The sequence below is a fragment of the Hordeum vulgare genome, chromosome 6H (assembly GCF_904849725.1).
Source record: "Hordeum vulgare subsp. vulgare chromosome 6H, MorexV3_pseudomolecules_assembly, whole genome shotgun sequence".
NCBI classification, from domain to species: domain Eukaryota; kingdom Viridiplantae; phylum Streptophyta; class Magnoliopsida; order Poales; family Poaceae; genus Hordeum; species Hordeum vulgare.
In genome coordinates, this window is record NC_058523.1 from 430,820,626 (window position 1) to 430,845,769 (window position 25,144).

Consider the following 25,144-nt stretch of genomic DNA (forward strand, 5'->3'; position numbering starts at 1 on the left):
GGGACTAATTTATGTGCATACTAAATTTGCGAGAACATTCGCATGTCGATCGAATGCCAGCGCTTTAATAAACAACAATGTGAGGTATGTAAACACCATTCAAAAAAATCATGATGATCTAATATATATATATATATATATATAACTAATATATTTATATTGATCTCCTTTTTAAAAATTGATGAAATGCGGAAGAGGCTCCTACTAGAGAACCGCATACGAGCAACTCAAGAGGAAACTGCGGGATTCTTCCTTAATGAGGTCACACCTAGAAGCGGAGAATACCGTTACATGTAATGATCTCCAAATAATATAGGAGAAATTATATATATACCAAATTGTGTGTATATATATATGTATGGTTGCAGGAGAAATTATATTATATATGCGTAAACATGTACAGTATGTAGTAGTGTAAAATATGTTTGAAACGAAAAAATATGAATGGAAAACAAAAAATGAAAAGGAAAAATAAAATATAAACCCTAAACCCCAACAAAAAACACACAAAATATTTAGTCCAGGTTGGTGACACCAATTGGGAGTAAAGGTACTCCAACCCATGCCACACATCCGAGGACACGTGGAGGGCCTTTAGTCCCGGGGTGTGGCCAATCGGGACTAAAGGTCGGCCCCTTTAGTCTCCCTCTTTAGTCCCGGTTGGCAACCCGGGACTAAAGTCCATTCCCAATTGGGGACTAAAGCCCCGTTCTACACTAGTGATGATGGAGCTATATCGGAGTCAGGAAATCCACTTGACCAATCAAAAGCCTGTGTTTCGTCCTCCTCTCTTCTTTCTCTCTCTGCACATGCATGGTCCCCCTCTCTTCTCTCTCCTCTCAACGGGACATCACACCATAATATCCCATTAGATGTATGGTCCCCACCTACTTTTTCTCCTCGTAGTTGATGTCTACTACGCAACCTTCTCCTTGTAGACGTTGTTGGGCCTCCCAGTGCAGAGGTTTGTAGGACAATAGCAATTTTTCCTCAAGTGGGTGACCTAAGGTTTATCAATCCGCGGGAGGTGTAGGATGAAGATGGTCTCTCTCAAGCAACCCTGCAACCAAATAACAAAGAGTCTCTTGTATCCCCAACACATCCAATACAATGGTAAGTTGTATAGGTGCACTAGTTCGGCGAAGAGATGGTGATACAAGTGCAATATGGATAATAGATATAAGTTTTTCTAATCTGAAAATATAAAAACAGCAAGGTAATGAATAATAAAAGTGATCACGAACGGTATTGCAATGCGTGGAACCAAGGCCTAGGGTTCATACTTTCACTAGTGGAAGTTCTCTCAACAATGATAACATAATTGGATCATATAACTAGCCCTCAACGTGCAACAAAGAGTCACTCCAAAGTCACTAATAGCGGAGAACAAACGAAAAGATTATTGTCGGGTACGAAACCACCACAAAGTTATTCTTTCTGATCGATCTATTCAAGAGTCCGTAGTAAAATAACACGAAGCTATTCTTTCCGTTCAATCTATCCTAGAGTTTGTACTAGAATAACACCTTAAGACACACATCAACCAAGACCCTAATGCCACCTAGATACTCCATTGTCACCTCAAGTATCCGTGGGCATGATTACATGATATGCATCACACAATCTCAGAATCATCTATTCAACCAACACATAGAACTTCAAAGAGTGCCCCAAAGTTTCTATCGGACAGTCAAAATGTGTGCCAACCCATATGAATAGGTTCCCGATGTCACAAAACCAGCAAGTTGATCACCAAAACATACATCAAGTACTCACATGAATATCCCATTGTCACCACAGATAGACACGTGCAAGACATACATCAAGTGTTTTTAAACACGCAATCCGATAAGATAACTTCAAAGGGGAAACTCAATTCATTACAAGAAGGGAGAGGGGGAAGAACATCATAAGATCCAACTATAGTAGCAAAGCCCGCGGTACATCGAGATCAAGACATCTTAAGAACATGAGAGAGAGAGAGAGAGAGATCAAACACATAGCTACTGCTACATACCCTCAGCCCCGAGGGAGAACTACTCCCTCCTTGTCATGGAGATCACCGGGATGATGAAGATGGCCACCGGAAATGGATTCCCCCTCCGGCAGGGTGCCGGAATGGGCTCCCGATTGGCTTTTGGTGCCTATAGAGGCTTGCGGCGGCGGAACTCCCGATCTGAGTTTATTTCTGGAGGTTTCTGTATTTATAAGACAGGGGGACCCACGAGGGAGTCACGAGCCCCCCAGGCGCGCCCAGGGGGGTGGGCGCGCCTCCTTGGCTCATGGTTGCCTCGGGTCTCCCCTCTGGTATCTATTTCTTCTGGTATTTTTGATATTTTCCATAAAAAATCACGGCGAAAGTTTTATTCCGTTTGGACTCCGTTTGATATTCCTATCTGAAAAAGGTCAAAAACAAGGAAAAAACAGGAACTGGCACTGGGCTCTAGGTCAATAGGTTAGTCCCAAAAATAATATAAAATAGCATATTCATGCATATAGAACATCCAACGTTAATAATATAATAGCATGGAACGATCAAAATTATAGATACATTGGAAACGTATCACCGAGCAGGTAAATGATAAAAACAGAATTTTTGATGTGGAATGCTACCTAACATATATTGTAACATGAATATTCAGATCCATATGATTCAAAGCAAAAAGTTTAATATTGACATGATAACAATAATACTTCAAGCATACTAACAAAGCAATCATGTCTTCTCAAAATAACATGGCCAAAGAAAGTTATCCCTACAATATCATATAGTCTGGCTATGCTCCATCTTCCCCACAAAACGTATTTAAATCATGAACAAGCCCAGTCTTAGTCAAGCAATTGTTTTCACACTTTTACTTTCTCAAACCTTTTCAACTCTCACGCAATACATGAGCGTGAGCCATGGACATAGCACTATAGGTGGAATAGAATATGGTGGAGGTTGTGAGGCAAAAAGGAGGAGATGGTCACATCAACTAGGCGTATCAACGGGCTATGGAGAAGCCCATCAATAGATATCAATGTGAGTGAGTAGGGATTGCCATGCAACGGATGCACTAGAGCTATAAGTGTATGAAAGCTCAAAAAGAAACTAAGTGGGTGTGCATCCAACTTGCTTGCTCACGAAGACCTAGGGCAATTTGAGGAAGCCCATCATTGGAATATACAAGCCAAGTTTTATAATGAAATTCCCACTAGTATATGAAAGTGATAGTATATAAGACTCTCTATCATGAAGATCATGGTGCTACTTTGAAGCACAAGTGTGGTAAAGGATAGTAGCATTGTCCCTTCTCTCTTTTTCTCTCTTTTTTTGGGCTCTTTGGCCTCTTTTTTTTCAATTTCTTTTTTTTGTGGGTTGCTACTGCAACAAAATACCTTCCAACGGCACCAGAAATAGGTATGTTGATGGCACCAGGAATCCTTCAGCTGCGGCTACGCCTTAAGGGACTTCCTAGGCAAGTATGCAAAGGATTTCCCCCGTGGCCTTGGAGCCTTGCGTTGGTGTTCCCTCGAAGCGGAAAGGGTGATGTAGCGTAGCGGTGGTAAGTACTTCCCTCAGTTCGAAAACCAAGGTATCAATCCAGTGGAGGAGTATCTCAAGATCCTGCACAAACACAAAAACTTGCTCGCAACGCTATGAAGGGGTTGTCAATCCCTTATAGATTGTTTGCCAAGTGAGAACTGAAAGCAACAAAGTAACAAAGCAAAGTAAAAGCGGAGGTGTAAACGATGGATGTGAATAGACCCGGGGGCCGTAGTGTTTACTAGTGGCTTCTCTCATGAAAGCAAGTAGACGATGGGTGAACAAATTACTGTCGAGCAATTGATAGAACCGCGCAAAGTCGTGACGATATCTATGCAATGATTATTTCTATAGGCATCACTTCCGAAACAAGTAGACCGATACTTTCTGCATCTACTACTATTACTCCACACGTCGACCGCTATCCAGCATGCATCTAGTGTATTAAGTCCATAAGAAAAGAGTAACGCCTTAAGCGAGATGACATGATGTAGAGGGATAATCTCAAACCAATGATAAAAACCCCATCTTTTTACCCTGGAGGGCAACTACTTGATGTGTGCCTTGCTGCCCTACTATCACTGGGAAAGGTCGCCACATGGTAGAACCCAAAACCAAGCACTTCTCCCATTGCAAGAATCATAGATCTAGTTGGCCAAACAAAACCCAAGACTCGAATATACTTACAAGGATATCAAATCATGCATATAAGAAATCAGCAAAGACTCAAATATATATCATAGATAATCTGATCAAAAATCCACAATTCATCGGATCTCGACAAACACACCGCCAAAGAAGATTACATCGGATAGATCTCCATGAAGATCATAGAGAACTTTGTATTGAAGATCCAAGAGAGAGAAGAAGCCATCTAGCTACTAACTACGGACCCATAGGTCTGAAGTGAACTACTCACGAGTCATTGGAGGGGCGATGATGATGATGAAGAAGCGCTCCAACTCCAAAGTCCCCTCCGACAGGGCGCCGGGAAGGGTCTCCAAATGAGATCTCGCGGAAACGGAAGCTTGCGGAGGCGGAAAAGTATTTTCGAGGCTCCCCCGATTTTTTGCGGAATATTTGGGAATTTATAGGCCAAAGACCTTGGTGAGGGGGCGGCCAGGGAAGCCACAAGCCTGCCCACCGCCGCCAACCCCTCGTGGCGGAGTGGGGGCTTGTGGGCTCCCTGGAGCCCACCTCGCGTGGCCCAAAGGCCCCCTGGTCTTCTTCCGTTCGGGCAAAAATCATTTCGGGGTTTTTCTTCCGTTTGGACTCCATTCCAAAATCAGATCTGAAAAGAGTCAAAAACACGGAAAAATAGTAACTGGCACTTGGCACTGAATTAATAAGTTAGTCCCAAAAAAGATATAAAAGGTACATAAAACAACCAAAAAAGATAAGATAACAGCGTGAAACCATCAAAATTTATAGATACGTTTGAGACGTACCAAGCATCCCCAAGCTTAACTCCTGCTCGTCCTCGAGTAGGGAAGTGATAAGAATGAATTTTTTGATGCTTTCATGCTACCTAGCATAGGTGTCCTTTGTAATTCCTCTTATGTGACGTGAATGTTCAGATTCATTAGATTCAAAACAATAGTTTTCTATTGACGTGGAAACAGTAATAATTCAAGCAAACTAGCAAAGTAATCATGAACTTTCAAAATAACAAGGCCAAAAGAAAGTTATCCCTACAAAAGCATATAGTCTGGCTATGCTCTATCATCATTGCACAACGAATTTAAATCATGCACAACCCCGGTATTGGCCAAGTAATTGTTTCACACTTTTACTTTCTCAAACATTTTCAACTCTCAGGCAATACATGAGCGTGAGCCATGGTTATAGCACTATAGATGGTGTGGAATGTAGTGGAGGTTGCAAGACAAAAAGGAGAAGATAGTCAGATTAACTAGGCATATCAATGAGCTGTGGAGATGCTCATCAATACATATCAATGTGAATGAGTAGGGATTGCCATACAAATGATGCACTAGAGCTAAGAATATGTGAAAGCTCCTAAAGAAAACTAGTGGGTGTGCATCCAACTTGCTTGCTCACGAAGACGTAAGGCAGTTTTGAGGAAGCCTATCATTGGAATATACAAGCCAAGTTATATAATAAAAATTTCCCACTAGCTATATGGTGGTGACAAAACGAGAGACTCTCAATCATGAAGATCATGGTGCTTAATATGCACAAGTGTGGAAAAAGTGGTAGCATTGCCCCTTCTCTCTTTTTCTCTCAGTTTTTTTTATTTTGGTGGGCTCTTTGTCCTGTTTTTTTGGGCTTCTTTGGCCTCTTTTATTTCCTCACATGGGACAATGCTCCATTAATGATGATCATCACACTTTCAACTCAAAACTTAGAGCAACTATGACTCTATATGGAATGCTTTCGATAGTGTACCGTGGCAATGATCTAGCATGGCATAGACATTAATGGAAACATCATGCTAGCTATCTTTAGATCATGCAATGGCAATGTAGATGTGGTGGCACATGTCATGGTGGAAGTTGCATGGCAATATATCTCGGAATGACTTTGAAAAAGCCATAGTAGGTAGGTATGGTGGCTGTTTTGAGGGAGGCTAATGGTGGGTTTTGTGCACCGGCGAAAGTTGCACGACACTAAGAATATAGTGAGGGTGGAAGTTGAAAGTGCATATAAACCATGGACTCAACATTAGTCATGAAGAACTCATATACTTGTTCCAAAAGTTTTATTAGTAATCGAAACAAAGCATTCAACGCATACTCCTAGGGGAAGGGTTGGTAGGTATAAACCATCGCGCGATCCCGACCGCCATGCAAAGGATGACAATCAATATACTAATCATGCTCAGATTTCATCACATAGCGGTTCACCATACGTTCATGCTACGGGAATCAGTAACTTCAACACAAGTATTTCTAGATCCACAACACCTTACTAGCATGACTTCAATATTACCATAACCACAACTCAAAACTAATTGAGATGAATCAAACTTCTCTAACTATTCAATGCACATGAAGGTGGAAGTTTTCGTATCCCTTTGGATAACTACCCCTTTTGAGACTACTTTCAAAGCATAGATCAACTACCAAGCCAGGCACCGCTGTGCTCTAAAAGATATAAGTGAAGCACAAAGAGCAAAAGTATCTAGCTCAAAAGATATAAGTGAAGCACATGTGAGCTGAATTGTCTACCAAAAGATATAAGTGAAGCTCGACAAAATCACGATGAGTGCATGTCTATCTCTCTAGGTGTGCAGCAAGGATGATTGTGAAACAAAAAAAATAAAAGACTCCTATGATACAAGACGCTCCAAGCAAAAACACATAAGGTGTGGTGAATAAAAATATAGCCCCAAGTAACGTTACCGATGGATTGAAGACGAGAGAGGGGATGCCTTCCCGGGGCATCCCCAAGCATAGGCTTTTATGGCATCCTAGAATATCTTGGGGGTGCCTTGGGCATCACCAAGCTTGAGCTCTTGCCACTCTTTATCTCTTTGTCCATAAGAACTTTACCCAAAACTTGAAAACTTCACAACACGAAACTTAAACAGAAACTCGTGATAACATTAGTACAAGAAAGCAAACCACCACTTCCTTAGGTACTGTAGCAAACTTAAATTCTACTTGTGCTGATGTTGGCTTACTGTAATTTCAATCTTCCATGGGTAATACCCGCCTATACTATCCATAGTTTCATCAAAATAAACAACCAACACAATAAAAAACAGAATCTGTTAACAGCAGACCAGTCTGTAGAAATCTGTATATTTCGTATACCTCTGGTACTTCCATAATTCTGAAACATTACGAAAGTCTGAAAATTTTTATTATCAATCAGCAGCAAAAAGAATCAACTCAAAATCTCTTACAGAAAAAAAACGAAAATTCTTTTCGTGAGCAGAAAGTTTCTGTCTTTTACAGCATGACCAAACGATCATCCCCAAGACTAATCATAACGATTTTGCTTGGCACAAACGCAAAAAGAAACACAAAAAACACAATCATAACAGAATTATGAAAGTGTGGAAAACAAAAAACAGAAAGAAAAAGGATAGATTCGTTGGGTTGCCTCCCAACAAGCGCTTTTGTTTAACGACCTTAGCTAGGCGAAAGTGATGGAATCACGTATAGTCATCTTTGGTGCTCAAACCATAGGTAGCCCTCATCATAGATTCATAAGGCAATCTTATTTTCTTTCTAGGAAAGTGCTCCATGCCCTTCTTTAAAGGAAATTGAAATCTAATATTCCCTTCCTTCATATCGATGATAGCACCAATAGTCCTTAGGAAAGGTCTACCAAGAATAATGGGACATGAAGGATTGCAATCTATGTCAAGTACAATGAAATCCACGGGTACATAGTTCTTATTTGCAAAAATAAGAACATCATCGATCCTCCCCATGGGTTTCTTGACAGTAGAATCCGCAAGATCCAAATTAAGAGAACACTCTTCAATCTCATGAAAACCAACAATATCACATAAAGACTTTGGAATCGCGGAAACACTAGCACCCAAATCACTAAAAAGCATTGCACTCATAGTTTTTCATCTTGATTTTGATAGTAGGTTCCCACTCATCATGAAGTTTTCTAGGTATAGAGACTTCTAGTTCAAGCTTCTCTTGAAGATATTTCATCATAGCATCTACGATATGCGCGGTAAAGGCTTTACTTTGGCTATAAGCATGCGTAGAGTTTGCAATGGATTGCATCAAAGAAATGCATTCAAACAAGGAGCAATTATCATAATTGAATTCCTTGAAATCCAAAGTGGGAGTTTCATTACGACCCAACATTTTGACTTCTTTTACTCCACTCTCCACACCTTTATCATCAAGATAGGTGGACTCCGAATCATTGGGGCGTTTTTCAACCAAAGTGGATTCATATCCAGCCCCTCCATAAGTAGGTTTGACACGCGAAAACAAAGATTCAAGAGGAGACACACCAAGCACCTTAAGATCTTCGTGATTTGCATCACTAGAACGCACCCTTTTAAACCATTCATGTCTAGCGTGAATTTGGGTGGTTCTTTCTTTGCTCTCATTCATGGAGATGCGCATAGCTTTCAAAGTTTCATTCAAGTTGACCTTGGGAGGAGCGCATCTAACTTTCAAAGCATCAATATCACAAGTCATCCTATCAACGCTCTTAGCCAAATCGTCTATTTTGAGTAGTTTTTCCTCTATGGACGCATTGAAAATCTTTTGAGAGTTGATGAACTCTTTGATATTACTCTCTAAATCAGAGGGTAATTTGTTGTGATTTCCATAAGTGTTGCCGTAGGAATTGCCATAATTGTTAGAGGAGTTACTAGGAAAAGGCCTAGGAACATAGTTTCCTCTAAAAGCATTGTTGTTGCCAAAATTGTTCGTACCAACAAAATTCACGTCCATACTAGCGTTGCTACTCTCAATCAAAGAAGATAGTGGCATGTCATTAGGATCTACGGTAGCGTTTCTACTAGCAACCAAATTCATCAACTCGTCCATCTTAGCACTAAGCGAGTTAATCTCTTCTATAGCGTGCACCTTTTTGCTAGCAGGCGACCTTTCAGTGTGCCACTGAGAGTAGTTGGTCATGATATTGTCTAGGAGTTTTGTAGCGTCTCCTAACGTGATTTCCATGAACGTTCCACCTGAGGCGGAGTCCAAGATATTGCGAGAAGTGAAATTCAAGCCAACGTAAAAGATTTGTATAATCATCCACAAACACGAGCCATGAGCAGGGACAATTTCTAATCATAAGCTTCATCCTCTCCCAAGATTGTGCAACGTGTTCATGATCAAGTTGCTTGAAATTCATGATATCGTTACGTAAGGAGATGATCTTAGCCGGCGGAAAATACTTGGATATGTAAGCATCTTTGCACTTATCCCAAGAATCGATACTATTTTTAGGCAAAGAAGAAAACCAAGTTTTTGCGCGATCTCGCAACGAGAAAGGAAAAAGTTTCAACTTAATCACATCATTATCCACATCTATTTTCTTTTCCATATCACAAAGCTTAATGAAGGTATTAAGATGGGATGCGGCATCTTCACTAGGAAGGCCAGAGAATTGCTCTTTCATAACAAGATTCATCAAAGCTGCGTTGACTTCATATGATTCCGCACTAGTGGCGGGAGCAATCGGAGTACTAATAAAATCATTATTATTAGTGCTCGAGAAGTCGCAAAGTTTGGTGTTTTCAGACATGATGTCTTCAACAAACAAACAAGCACACAAGCAAGCAAGAAAACCGGCAAAGGCAAAAGAAAACGGCGAAGGCGAAAGGCGAATGAAAACGGAAAATGTGAAGTGGGGGAGAGGAAAACGAGAGGCAACTGGCAACAAAAGTAAATGCAAGAGAAGAGTTTGTGAGACCTACTTGTATAGATCTTGATTTCTCCTTCTCGGCAACGGCGCCAGAAATACTTCTGCTACTACAACAAAATACCTTCCAACGGCTCCAGAAATAGGTATGTTGACGGCACTAGGAATCCTTCAGCTACGGCTACGCCTTAAGGGACTTCCTAGGCAAGTATGCAAAGGATTACCCCCGTGGCCTTGGAGCCTTGCGTTGGTGTTCCCTCGAAGTGGAAAGGGTGATGTAGCGTAGCGGTGGTAAGTAGTTCCCTCAGTTTGAGAACCAAGGTATCAATCCAGTGGAGGAGTATCTCAAGATCCTGCACAAACACAAAAACTTGCTCCCAACGCTATGAAGGGGTTGTCAATCCCTTATAGATTGTTTGCCAAGTGACAACTGAAAGCAACAAAGTAACAAAGCAAAGTAAAAGCGGAGGTGTAAACGATGGATGTGAATAGACCCAGGGGCAGTAGTGTTTACTAGTGGCTTCTCTCATGAAAGCAAGTAGACGGTGGGTGAACAAATTACTGTCGAGCAATTGATATAACCGCGCAAAGTCATGACGATAGCTATGCAATTATTATTTCTATAGGCATCACGTCCGAAACAAGTAGACCGATACTTTCTGCATCTACTACTATTACTCCACACGTCGACCGCTATACAACATGCAGCTAGTGTATTAAGTCCATAAGAAGAGAGTAACACCTTAAGCAAGATGACGTGATGTAGAGGTATAATCTCAAACCAATGATAAAACCCCATCTTTTTACCCTTGATGGCAACTACTTGATGTGTGCATTGCTGCCCCTACTATCACTGGGTAAGGTCACCACATGGTAGAACCCAAAACCAAGCACTTCTCCCATTGCAAGAATCATAGATCTAGTTGGCCAAACAAAACCCAAGACTCGGAGTGACTTACAAGGATATCAAATCATGCATATAAGAAATCAGCAAAGATTCAAATATATATCATAGATAATCTGATCACAAATCCAGAATTCATCGGATCTCGACAAACACACCGCCAAAGAAGATTACATCGGATAGATCTCCATGAAGATCATGGAGAACTTTTTATTGAAGATCCAAGAGAGAGAAGAAGCCATCTAGCTACTAACTACAAACCCGTAGGTCTGAAGTGAACTACTCACGAGTCATTGGAGGGGCGATGATGATGATGAAGAATCCCCCCAACTCCAAAGTCCCCTCCGTCAGGGCACCGGGAAGGGTCTCCAGATGAGATCTCGCGGAAACGGAAGCTTGCGGCGGCGGAAAAGTATTTTCGAGGCTCCCCCGATTTTTTGAAGAATATTTGGGAATTTATAGGCCAAAGACCTAGGTCAGGGGGCGGCCAGGGAGGCCACAAGCCTGCCCACCGGCGCCTCCCCCCTGGTGGCGGAGTGGGGGCTTGTGGGCTCCCTGGGGCCCACCTGGCCTGGCCCAAAGGCCCCCTGGTCTTCTTCCGTTCGGGAAAAAATCATTTTGGGGTTTTTCTTCTGTTTGGACTCCGTTCCAAAATCAGATCTGAAAAGAGTCAAAAAGACGGAAAAAACAGGAACTGGCACTTGGCACTGAATTAATAATTTAGTCCCAAAAAAGATATAAAAGGTACATAAAACAACCAGAGAAGACAAGATAACAGCGTGAAACCATAAAAAATTATAGATACGTTTGAGACGTATCATGGGCTCTTTGGCCTCTTTTATTTTATTTTTATAGTCCGGAGTCTCATCCCAACTTCTGAGGGAATCATAACTTCTTTCCTTTCCTCGCATGCACTAGTAGAAAAAGGGCCTTTTGTCCCGGTTAGTAAGGGCCTTCTGTCCCGGTTTTGGAACCGGGACAAGAAGGTCGTTACTAATGCCCTTGGCCTTTAGTCCCGGTTCTTACACGAACCGGGACACATGGGCCTCCACGTGGCCGCTGCGGCCAGGCCATGGAGGGGGGCCTTTAGTCCCGGTTAGTGACACCAACCGGGACCAAAAGGCATCCACGCGTCAGCACCTGGCTGGAGCTGAGGTTTTTTTTGAAAGGGATTGGTTTAGGGGTTAATTTAGGTTGTTATTAGCTAGCTAATAGAGAAATGTGTCCTCTCTTATATATCTCTGTGCTTGGTTTACCAACTCTACTTCTATGCCTAACGTTAACACGACTTAGATTGAAAAGTGTCCTCTCTTATATATCTCCGTGCTTGGTTTACCAAACGCTACTGCTACTGCTATGCCTAACGTTAACATGACTTAGAAAAGTTCCATCTCTTATATATCTCCGTGCTTGGTCATCCGTCGTGCTTTGTCGAACATATTTACAAAATGTAGACACGAGTTACATGCACATATATGCATCTTTTTTACACTATATCATTTCATATCATTTCCGTCGAATGGCAATAGTATTCTAATCGATCATCTAACAACTCATCATCAACTTAATCATATACCAAGTTATCATATGGTACACATAAAATAAAATGGAGAAACATCATAATATATATAGTCATCATATGTATCATGCATCCTAATTAATCGATCATGTCAAGTAATAATATAAACTAGAATCACTTGTCTCTCATAAGACCTAGTCCTTGCTATTAGATATAATGTCATGAAACAGAATAAGACCTATGGCTCCATGATCAATCACAGAGATCCAACGGTCTCCAGCTTGTGGCTTGCGAACCTTCTTTATTTCTCTCCATGCTTTAATTTGGAGTCTTTTTTATCTTGATTTGAAGTTAATCAAGTATGGAGCATAGAACTCGGCCCTCAGCGGGCTTCTAATTCTCATTTGACCTTCTGGGTCTATTAACGGAGGCACTACATCATGTGGCAGTTTCTGTTGAAGAACATAATAATAACCTAGTAAGCAATGTAATCAACACCATTTATGCAATAGTGGAGCGTACTTAATTAGGAAACTCTTACCAAGACATTTCGGCGAATGTCATCTCGACTCAACCTATGCACTAGTGGCATGTAAAATGAATAATTTTGGCCAATTCCAAAATGATACGGGAAGGTATTCCTAGAAGCCAGAACACCAGCAACAAGAAAGTGGAGAAGATCATCCTTCTCCTCCCAAGTTAGATGTGATCCATACGTGTAGTGTGTCGTGTCAATTAATTTCCGTAATTCAGTCAAAGCAACAAAATAAGCTGTAAACTATAATTTAACAAATTTAGTATATGGATGAACACCAACTATTTCTAAATATAAATGTAAATTACTTTACATGGAGGTAAAACAGGAAGCATATCATCGACAACCACCCAAATTTTTTAATAATTTAATGTTTCAAAAATACTTAGAAATTTTGTAATTGTCCACAAGATATCAGTATAACTTGTTAAAACATCAAATTCAATTTTGTAATAGTACACCTTGAGCTCTAAACAGTTCCACACAATGTGGGCATCATATAAACCATTCAAAACGACCACATATGCTATGATCATTCAAAGGAAAATTTGGGTTGTTGTTGTTGTTTGTACAACATGTAACATGAGACAATTATAACTATGGCCCAATAACTAGGAACCTGCAAAGTGTGGCCAAAGTTTTAATAAACGATGAACACCACATGACATGTAAATTGCGAGAGGAAAACAGGTTGACTACACCAACTATTTCTTTATAAATGCAAATTACTTGACAAATATGGTTGAGAAACTCACATGGAGGTAAAATAGGAAGCATATCATCGACAACCACCCAAATGTCGATGTTGTCTGGCATATTATCTTCAGGACAAAGATCGAAGGTGATTTCCATTCCCTTTTGAAATCCATATGCCTTGCAAAGATCTTCCCACTTTGGGCACCCAAATTCTGTTTGAAAAACTGAATTAAATACTTGGATAACAAATGTGTGACCATGTATAGTCCTCAGCTTAGCGCTCCTCGTCTCAATTCTTTCGTGGTCTTCGAAACCGAGCCTCTCCAACACATATATTCTTGCATGGAAAGGGAGGCACATAACGCCGTTCTCGTCAAGCTTCATACTGAAGAACCTATCGTCTCGCAGGTGAGGCATGTCGCACATACCCCGAGAGTCGCCGCAATATTCACACTCCCAATATCCATCATCAGACATTTCCTGTTTTAATGTGGTAAATGTGTGTAAACAACAATATAATCGTGACACACTATATATACCGAAAGAACTGAACATCTATATATTCCGATCGACAAAACTTAGCACAATTTAGCAAGAAAAAGTGAGAAACTAACTACTGTTTTATGCATTATATTAACACCAACAAAAGGATGATATTTGTAGGTTTGGTGAAATATGTATATGTGCCCTTTTTCCCCTTCAAAGTTTAAATAAGTTGTTGAAACCATTGTACTACTTTCGACATGCACCACATGCATGTTGCCTTCACTTCAATAATCCAATCCATGTTCATTTCACCCGCTGATATATAATAACTCTTCATGCTCGCATCATGCATCATCATATATAATAACAAGTCCTACTAATTAATCATCATCTTACAACTTCTACACGTTATTAATAACAAGTCATACGATCATCATCCTCATAGTCATCGAACCAACCCTACATAATTGTTCTTAGCACATGATCATCAGTATTAGGTAGGACCAATAAACAAAACCAAATCGTAAAATAAAGTAGTATTCAAATTAGCATGCATTCAATTATAAGCAAAACTACATCATCTCTTGTGTCCGTACATTGTCGAATATTATCACTAATACTCCTCGAATACTATCATACATATAGCATCACTAATACTGCTAGAACCGTAGCGCCCGACGGGTATCGTCGCGGGCGGTGGACACCCAAAGAGAAGGAACCATCATAGGATCATAGCTCCAGTGAGATCCCTGAAGAACCTGTGAGGTATTGTCGAACCTGCCCTCCAACGCAACCATGTAGCGACGGATGTGCTAGTCCTCCTCGCTGACACGGTGACGTATCACCTCCGCGGTGTCCGGAAGCCTCAGCACCGTCACTGACCCACGCGACCGCCACCAAACAAGGATCGGCTCAACAACGGGCTGGCTCCTCACCAATCTACGCCCCCCGAAAGGTAGCACCTCCCAATACCAGCCGGGCGGAGCCCAGTCTCGGACATAGCCCCTCTGATCAAGAAGGTGTCCTCCGCCGAGTCGACGACGAGGATGCGGGCTAGGCACCGTAAAATGAACTAAAAAAATAAACTAGTTCTATTAATTTTCTTGCTAAAAAGAAACTACTTCTATATATAGTAAAATAAAGTAGTTTTATTAAATCAACTAGTTCAACTACTAAGCACTTACTATAAATAAATAAAATAAAGTAGTTCTTACTAAAAATAAACTACTTCTATATATAGTAAAATTTAATAAATTATTTTTATTAAATCAACTAGTTCAACTACTTGCATTAAACAGATGTGCAACCGTGCTAGCCTCGTCCTTTTTCTTGAAAAAAGACAAGATGTACATGAAAATTATAAAGACAACTGATATTTTTAGTGATAAATGTTCACTAATTACACATTTTGTAGTTTATATATATGTATATATATATGCGATATCTTATAAAACTGTACTATTGGTATGTATATTAATCTTTAATAAATGGTCAATATATTTATGTACACTTTTAAAGTACTTATAAAAGAGTACTTAAAACATGCATATGTTAAGTAATATATGTGCATTAATGTCATTTTTTGGGGTCTACATTAGTAAGTGTTTCTATGAAGAAAAATAATCATAAGTATTATGTGGAAATAATCTTTATTTGGAAATCATATATCACATGGATCTTTGTTATACTATCATATATTGTATGTGCCAATACTGAAAATTATATTACACACAACCAAAATAAAAGATATAGATATCATAAATTCGCAACATTACTTTTTTTATTTGGTGTTGTTTTGTTGTTATAATGTTCCCTCTGCATGTGCTATAATTTTAGATTCTATAATAGTCCCACCCTGCCTGTTTATACTAAATCCCAATAACTTATATATGTTCTAAGTTGCTAGAATCAACAAGACAATAAAAAGGAAGGTTAAGATATCAACAAGACAATAAAAAGGAGCGTTGTTGGGCCAGGCCCAAAGAGGTGCACGGGCCTTCGTGGCTAGATCTTCTGGCGGTTGCGTTTCCCCACGGCGCGCATCGGATGCGCGAATGGGAGGTCGTGCGCGGAGTGGCCTCTCCGTCTCCTAAAACGCCTCTGCCACGCCCGTGGCATGCGTAGTCGTGGATGCACAGGTGGCAGGCGATGCCTTGAAAGGCGCAGTAGTGGCTGGGTCTGCCCGTGCATGCATTGGCGCATGAGGGCGGTTCTTTGTTTGCCCATGAGCTCGAGTGATTGGTCGTAGAGGGTGGTGGCTTCTGGAGTAAGGGAGGCTAGCCTCTGCGCCCCGTCCTATAAATTTGGAGGGTTTGCGAGGGGTTTTGCTCACCCAACTCCTCCTGGATCCACCAAGTCCTTGATCTTGGCCTTCAGAATCTTCTTCTGTCTTCTGGCGGCACTTGCCCCTAACCATGGTTAGGGGACGGGGTCGGCCACCGTCGGCCGTGATGGCGGCGAGGGGATCCTGTTTGTATCATGCTGTGGCTTCTGGGGTGCCGCGGCGGAAGACGACCCGAACGCCCGTGGTGGAGGAAGGGCGAGGGGCCGAGGTCACCGTGGAGGTCGATGTCGGGGGAGGCGGAGCGCAACTCCAATGCCTCCGTCCTCCCCGGGGCTAGCTTCTTTAGGGGGGCCCACGTGTGCTTCTTGACTACTGCGAAGGTCGTTCGAGCGGCATTGGGAGCTCTGCTTCGAGCGGTGGTGACGAGGGCGATGGCGGCAGCGATGGCGCTCTTAGCAGGTCGGGAGCCCGGGGAGTCAAGTAGGAGTACGATCCCCCGAACTCCGACTGACCGGTGGCCTCACCGTCGGCGCCTGCTCACACCTCTCCCCCTCTCTGCAGGGCCCTGCATCGACACCTTTTCTTTGAGGCAGCGCGAGCATTGGACCCGGCCCCTTCACCTTCTTCTGCTGCACTGTCCCTCGGCACAGTTCTCGATTGTGCAATGCTGGTCCAAGAGGGACCAGCCTAGGTTGCGCTGGGGGATAGCCCGCCTTTTTGTCTTCTTGAGCTTCACTTCTTCGTGCAGGTCGGTCCTCGTCAAAAGATATGGTCTTTAGGTTAGGATAACCACGCTTCATAAGTGAAGCCAAAATGTATCGTATTCATATGAATGAAAAAGACTGTTTTTCCCTTTTTCGATTCCGTTCTTTGTATGATTCGTTTTTGCATAATCTGGGAGCTTGCCGACGACTACCGGCAAGGCTTCTTGCCCCGTTCGGTGCAACCATGGAAATCGCCAAGGGCATCTTGAGACGAAATCGGGTGCTACCTAGCCGCTTGCTCTGTTCATCAGGTTCGCAACTGTTTGAAGGCGCTCTTTGGCCATTCAGGTCGTTTGAACGAGTTTGAAACAAAGACAAGGTGCACCGAACTTTGGGAAGGTCCCAGTACGCGCAAACTCCTCACACAAAGATTGGAAACTTTTGAAGGGAAAAAGAAAAGGACCTATCTACTTCATATCTGAATCTCAAACTTAAAAACTTATCTGTCCGCGCCCTGCTTGCGATGCACTTGAATCTTTTGTCGGGGCGTCGGAGCCCTCGGCAAGCAGGAGATCACCGCTCCTGGCGGTCTTTTCTCCGGCAAGGACTTCTTGCCAACGGTCCGTGACCATCGCTTGGAGAAAGAGCCAGCCAGGGTGTAACCCCTTTGCTTCTCTCTTGCTAGGTTGTGCTTGCGGAGCCCCCGAGCGAGTCTTTGGCCGATGATGTGACGCTCTCGGGGGCGCAACACTCGCACTGGAGTGCGCGCTGAGGCTTCAGGACCATGTGGCACATCCTCAACGACTATGCATCACTCCGCGGAGGTGCGTCCGCCGGAGAATGCACCGGGGCCTGTGTGAAGCACCCAGGCGCACCCTCGACAGCTACCCGTTGGCCCCCAAGCGACGCATCGGCCTGATGACGCTGTTCTTGGAGCATCCGCCTCCCTGCCCCGCGCGCGCGTGTAGCAACGCACTCGCGCAGGCCTTGGGAAGCCGTAGCAGAATAGGGCGCCCACCGCGGTACCCCGTTTCCGGGGGAACACGAAATAGCGCCCAAACTTCAATGGAGCCGGTGTTGAGTTTGCTCTAATTCACGCGTCTCTCTCACGCCCCCTACCTGGCGCGCCGAAGATGTCGGTGATGCTAGGTCGACACCTATGGGGATCAACGTGATACCCTTGTGATCGTAGGGCGGGGAAAGACAACGTCAAGAGAAGATCTAACAATCAACACCCGACAAGCCTTTTTACCCAGGTTCGGGGCGCTTACACGTAAAATCCTACGTCTTGCTTGCCTGATCGTATTAAACATTTTTGTTGTTCGTTACAGTGATGATAACCGTCTTCTTTGCCAATCTCCAAATAGTCTAACCCCTTGTGAAAGAGCTAAGGGCCTCCTTTTATAGGCATAGGGGTCACCTACAGTGCTCGATGGTAGGTTCATGAAATGTTACAGTGAATCTAGAGCGGTGTTTATCCATCTACCGCTGTCACGTGTATAAAATGCACGGCTTGTCCTTGTCACCCAAGTGTTGGTGAAGACATGTGTCCGGGTGTTTCGACACCTGGAGGCCCCGCTGGCGCATGCGGAATGCGCTGGAACTCGGGGGCGGTGGCACTGTGGCGAGGGTGCTCGCCCTCTAGTGCCTAGCCACGTCATCCTGGCAAGGGTGCTTGCCGGGGCCTTGGGTCTTCGTCCCGGCAAGGAAGCTTGTCGGGGGCTTCGGTTGTCTTCCCGGCGAGGGAGGCTCGCCGAGCTCTTGTGCCTAGTGAGTTCATCACACCCACTAAACGGGAGTGGCCTTGGATATCTTCCTGGCAAGTTAGGCTTGCCGGGGCCTTGGTAATCTTGGGGGTGCATCTTGTGTGGATTCCTCCACGCCCTGACATCAGGGGCTCTTTGCACCCGTGCACAAGTCTGGGGCACTAGGGACACCGGTCTTTAGTGCACCGGCAGATACCACTATGAATGACTATGTTTGGTTGGTGTTAAGTCTATTGTATTGGGCATATGCCTTTCCATTTTTATGTAACAATAACTAGTGTGTTTAACATGCACAATACTAGTGTGAATGACTATATTTTGTTGTTGTTAAATGTTAAGCCGATTGCGATTAACACACCTCTCCACTTCTTATTTGCTCAGCTAGTGTGCTTGAACCTACACATTGAAGCTATCATTTTGTGATCGTGTTGTTTACCATGCATATATTTGGTTGATGTTTAGCCTGTCGTACTTAAGATGCCTTTCTATGTAAATACCTAGGACAATAATGGGAATGGTTTGTTGTTTTCCCTCAAGGTTAGTTTCATCACAAGGCCTATATATACTCCATCCATCCCATAGTATAAGATGTCAATACATCAAATGTATGAGTATTTTGGATGTAATGAGATCTTATATACTGGGACAAGGAATACTATACTACGTCATTGTGCAATTCTATACTATACTACGTCATTATAATGGGACAAGGAATACTATACTATACTACGTCATTATAATACTAACTTGTTGCTTGGTGGTACATATGCCACTGGTAAAGATTCGTGCGTCGACCCTTTTTTGCGTATAGGGCAATGTGATATTCATGAACCAGCATCAAGTGAGGAAAATAATAAATATTGCTAAAAAATGGAACAAAATATCGCAATGAAACTACTTTTTTACACCTTATCCAAGAAAATAGTGAACTGCAGGATGGTAACTAAGAACTCTATAGCCTTCTTTTTTCCTATCCATAATGAGTTGTTATCTTACAAATTTACAATGTTTGAATCTTTTTGTTTGTAGTGGTTCCCAAAGAAGTTTACTCAAGATAACCTCTCAAACTACATGATTGGTGGACGTGCAAAGGTTAAACTATATCTACCATGCCGTGATGGCTACCAACACATCCTCATCAAAAGAGAGAAGGATCGACGGTCTTCCATCACAAGGGTGTGTCCTAGATTCGTGAGTGCATTCTACATGGAGGAGGACACAATATGGGCATTCTGCTTCACCTTGTACATCTACGAGAATGTCTTTCGTCTCTTTCTTTACTGTATTTAATTCAAGTATGCAACTGTGGTTCATAATTCTTTATTTCATCCTCGTGTAATTATTATTTCTAGATGTAATTCTTGAACATATGTACATGTGAATGGAATAATGCATTCGTTATTGAACCTATGCCTATATAAGATGGATATGAAAAATTTTATAGCCTACTTTCAAATTCAAATTATGTAGAATTTTAAATTGCAGCGATCAAATTGGCCGAAAAATATGCTTTGTAGGTCATAACCACACACGATTTTTAAAGCAGAACGTATGTGATGTACCTCATGGTTCCCCATGTTTTCGAGAGATAAATTGTGTGCGACAATGTGAACAATTGCCGTCTGAAAACTGTTGTGACGTTAGACAATATCAAAAACAGTTAAATTGACCTAAATGATTGTGATATTCAACTTATCATACATGTTTTATAATGTTTAACTGTTTCTGACGTCCTATGCATCCGACACGCGTATGATAGTTTGAGTGTTTGCAAATCTTGGTATAAAGGAATCAACGCGGTAGAACAAAATGTGTGTGATAGTCTCCTTATCATATACACTTTATAATTAAAACCTACTTTTGATGTGACTCACATCATAAATGGTGCACCATAGAATAGCACGTGCGATAGTAATGTGATCTCACACGAGTAGCAAAGATGGGTTGTATGGGAAATATGACATATCTCAAACGGTTGACGAATAACTCTGATTTGTGATGAATGCGGACATCCCATACGTTTAGTTTTTCCAAACATTTGTGTTCACTAGTCACCATTGCCAATAATTTTTCCATGTCATGCGGGATGGACCCTCTATCACCCACACACGCAAGGCGACTATTTAAAAATGTGTCGCGGAAAATGGTTAAAACCCGTTTATATAGGATGTCATTGCACCAGTATGTTACTGTATTGTTACCATTGCTATTTCTATCACTACTATCATATTACTTTCCTACTAATAAATTGCTGCAAATAAGTGATTTCCAGGTGTGATTGAATTGACAACTCAACTACTAAGGCTTATATATATTCGTTGGATCCACTTTTGTCTTATAAATAAATTTGGGTGAAATACTACCATTAAAAACTAAACATGTGGTTTATCAGAGATTAGCTTGTAGTCGCTACTCTCATTGTCCAAGATCGATATAACTACTAAGTCCATACTAAGCAAGCATATGGAGAAGTCTTGGATCAAAAGTCACATGGGGATTTTACCAAGGTGCTGGCCTCAGAAGAGTAATACACTACATCATGCTTGCTTGTTATTAATGGTGGAGGGATACTTCATGCGAGGGGTTACAATGTTGTATGAGATTGCTACCGAGAGTTTGTATATCGGAGAATAGATGGGGATGAGACGCGTGTAACCTCCCTTATATACATAGTGGAAGCTATGGTTTTATAGGAGCAAGAATGTGATCTATGTTGCCGCCCTTTGCGTGGGAGGCAAGATGGTTATCAAGTGGCTATCTTCTTCTTAGGTGTTGGTGTGAAAATCAGCAAACCTTGGGGTAGGGGGGTCCGAGCTATGGATCTCGGAAGGATAGTAACAGGAACATGGAAGATGATGTTTACCCAGGTTCAGGTCCTCCTGATGGGGGCAAAACCTATGTCTTACTCTTTTTATATTGATGATGAATTATCGAGTACAGAGTTGATCTACCTCGACATCGTGAGTTGTGTTCTAACCAAGTTTTTTGGAACCTTCCTCGTATATGGCATGGGCTGCCAGAAGTGGCCCATTAGTGAACCACCATGGGGGTCCTCGGCCCGACCCACTAGTCGGGAGACGACGTGGTGAGTACCCCCTATTCCCGGCCCCATGAACCGGTCTTCCGAACAGTTCTTCATCTTTGCTCGTCGGTCTTGAAAATTGGTTCAAAAAATCTTCCCATCACTGATCGTGAGGATAGACGAGGTGTATCCAAAGAGTTCATACGTACGGCATCTGAGGAGCCCCTTTTATTTCTTGGATTTTACTAATGCCTTCTTGTTTTATGCCACACCCCGGGTTTGAAGTGTTCCACTTGTGGCGGTGTCTTCTTGCATCCGAGCTCCAACGCTAGGTTGCATCCAAGGTGTTATAGATTATATCGGTTTAGAAAACTTCTGAAGGAGATGATACGAGTTTGATTAGGGGAACATCTATTGTTCAACCGAGATGTATAGCCAGTATCCCCGATACTTAGGTTGGGAAGATCTCCTCAAGAACTTGTTCAACTCTTGTGTATGTTTTGACAATGCCGAAGTGTAGATCTGCAGGAAAGATGTCCAACTGCGGGTCGGAAAAGATTTTTCAAGCAGAACAACCACGCAGAACACCTCGAACCAGAGGATGCCCCGCCTCCTGAAATAAAAATATAAAAATAGGTTAAATGTGTCATAGGCTCTCCAAAACCGAAAAACTTTTAGCAAAAACTTTACGTCTGAACTAAGTCAAGTTTCTTGGTGCCAATCCAAAAATTGGTCTCAAGGCTCCAAGCGGGTCAGCCTTCGGCTTCAACCTCCTATCCCAAAGGGGGAATGCTTCTCAGGCCAGTTTAGCGAACTAAATTCAAGTGTCTTTAGAGAGAAACTAGGCTATTAACCACACACACTCGGGTCGAGGTAGGAGTGGTAGAAAAATACTTTGCAACGACCAAGAAGAAAAAACGTATATTATAAAACGTCTCATATAAATTTAAGAGTCCCAGATAGCATGGGAAAAGGAAGTGTTTTTAACAAACAATTTTTTAACAAGCTATGTTTTTAACAAACAACTTTTTTTCTTAACAAAAATATAATGCTTGGTTGAACCACAAATAAATTAAAAATTGAAAAGGGTTTAGCATAAAACCAACTTAGCTGGTTAATGTGCTCTGGGTTGATGATGTGTGCCGAGCCTGAGGCGGGCCGAGGTCCCATCCCCCAAGCTGGTTCAGAGGTCACCGAGTGTGGAGCTTGGTTTGATGAATTGGCAACACAACACGGTCGATGTGGAGAGGCGAAGCCCTGGTCCAACAGAGGTGACGAAGTTGGTCGGTTGGTGACGTTGAAGTCCCCGTAGCAGGTTGATGAAGAGATGGTGAGGCCCGCGGTCTAGCCAAAGTGACGAAGCAGGTGATAAGGTGACACTAGAGCACCTATGACACCCGACGTGTCGAAGAAGATCGGCTGATGGACGTCGTCTTGAAGAAGCAACGACACAGTGATGCCGATGCAGGTAAGAATTTGTGAGCAGTCAATGCTGGATAGATGAAGCAACAATGCGCTCGACCCGTGCAACCCATGGGGAAACGAGGATCTCTTGATGATTATTTGGCCCTTGCGATGCCAAACTCTTGGTCGGCTCACTGAGGTGATAAGAACATTGTCTCCAAAAAGGACATCCGACAAACCATTCATGAAAACATGAACTAAGGCCAGATTCATTTTGGCTCAAAAAATAGATCCAAAATATGCTCTGCTCATTGGACGTTTCCGTAGTTTGGACGGTCGGATCAAGCTCAAATTTGGAGCGGTGATCGATATAGGAATTCGGGAGCAGATGAACAGTAGAATTTTGGAATTTTCCAAATGATGTCCGAGATGGACACAGGACCCCTCGCCCTAAACTCATCTAGAATCCCATCCATAGTTGACAAAGCTCGTCTATATCGAAGATTGCGGAAGATTCCTTCATCGGAACACGATGAAATTTTACAGGGTTGTTGTAGATTCAATTCTGCACAACTCTACCGAAGCAATCGGCAAAGTGACGCTCGAGGAGACACGACGAAGAACATGAATTCATTGTCCAGAAAAAAATTGTTGCCAATCTGCAAACAAGCCATCAATCCTTCCGTCAATATCACAGTGAAACTCTCAATGAAAGCGCTAGTGTTGGTGTGAAAACCGACAGATCTTGGAGTAGGGGGTACTGAGCTGTAGATCTCGGATGTATGGTAACAGAAACATGGGAGACGATGTTTACCCAGTTTCTGGTCCTCTTGATGGAGGTAAAACCCTATGTCCTGCTCTGTTTATATTGATGATGAAGTATCAAGTACAGAGTTGATCTACCTTGAGATGAGTAATGTTGTGTTGATTTATATAATCCTCTATCTACTAGCTTGGCCTCGGCTTATATAATGCATCGGAGGCCTAGGATAACAATAGTACTAGTTGGCTACGTCGATGGAGAGGATTCATTGTCTTGATCATCAAGTCTTGTTTAATCTTCCCCGTATATGTCATGGGCTACCCGAAGTGGCCCATTAGTGAACTGCCATGGGGTCCTCAGTCAGACCCACTGGTCGGAAGACGAGATGGTGAGTATCCCCTAGTCCAAGACACTGTCATTAGGGCTCCCTTCTGTCATTGGGCCTCATGGGCATCATGGTAGGCCTTCTGTTGGGCTCCATTTGATGATCCAACCCCGGTGTATGATACCTTAAACCATTGAATTCGAGATGAGGCGGATCACCTAGGTACGTGATACGTCCATTTTGTATCATGATTCATTATAGATATTTGTGTTATCCATGTCCATTATTTCCTATTATCGTATAATTCTTCTGCCCTTTCTCTCTGAATATGCAAGGTACATAACAAGGAGGGAAATATCTGGAAACTAGAATTCTGGACCGGAAAACTGAGAAAAGGCCAGATAAATCAACAAACTCCAAATGACCTGAAACTTCACGGAGAATTTTCTGGGATATTTAACAAATATTAGGCCAAAAATATACAAGAGGGGGGCAACTGCTGGCCACAAGCCAACAGGACACGCGCACCACCCCCCCCCCTCCCCCACCCCCACCCCCCGTGGGCGTACACTAATGGCTTGTGGGCACCTGTGTAGGCCCAATGACACCCCTCTTCTGCTATATGGTGTGTCTTGACCTAGAAAAAATCATAAGCAACCTTTCGAGATGAAGGACCGCTGTCTCAAGGCGGAAACTTGGGCATATGCCCTTGTGCTCTCCGGTACAGAGATTCTGCCGGGGGAATTCCCCTTCGGAAGGGGAAATCGAAGCCATTGTTAGCACCAACGCTTCCTCCTTCGTGGGAGGTCCAATCTTCATCAACATGTTCACCAGCACCATCTCATCTCCAACCCTAGTTCATCTCTTGTATTCAATGATTGTCTCAAAA